Source organism: Diaphorina citri, unplaced genomic scaffold, assembly GCF_000475195.1.
Source record: "Diaphorina citri unplaced genomic scaffold, Diaci psyllid genome assembly version 1.1 scaffold1715, whole genome shotgun sequence".
NCBI classification, from domain to species: domain Eukaryota; kingdom Metazoa; phylum Arthropoda; class Insecta; order Hemiptera; family Psyllidae; genus Diaphorina; species Diaphorina citri.
In genome coordinates this window covers 61,258-61,722 of record NW_007379141.1, presented here as the reverse complement: position 1 = coordinate 61,722, position 465 = coordinate 61,258, and positions in this window count along the sequence as shown.

Here is a 465-nt window from a genome sequence, read left to right as displayed (position 1 = left end):
TTTAACATCGCGCATGTTATGCAGCGAGTATCTGTTAGATGCAAAGGCGCTTGAAGTACCTTGGTGGCGTCTTGTAGGAAGGTACTCCAGTAGTATTTACTATGGTCTAGGTCAGAGTCGCACCCTAGAGAGTGAATCAGATGTATCCTGATGAGGGAGGTTTGATGTCCTTACTTCTGCCTCCAGAGCAAGTAAAGGCGTGAAATTCAGAACAAGTTGAATTGTGAATAAGAAAGGACATTGTTATGTATTGAACTTTACATCGTATCTGGCTGACCAATGGGAATCGCGGTCCCAGGGGAAGATGTTATGATTTGCTACTAATCGAGGGGCCTTCCTATATTCTGGGAACGATGAGATAGAAAAATATTTGTTATGGATGCCTTTCGTAGACTCTGCTCATTTTACGGCTTGTTGCTGCTGCTGCTGCTGACTGCTGTCTGGCGCAGAGATTTGGCTATCATA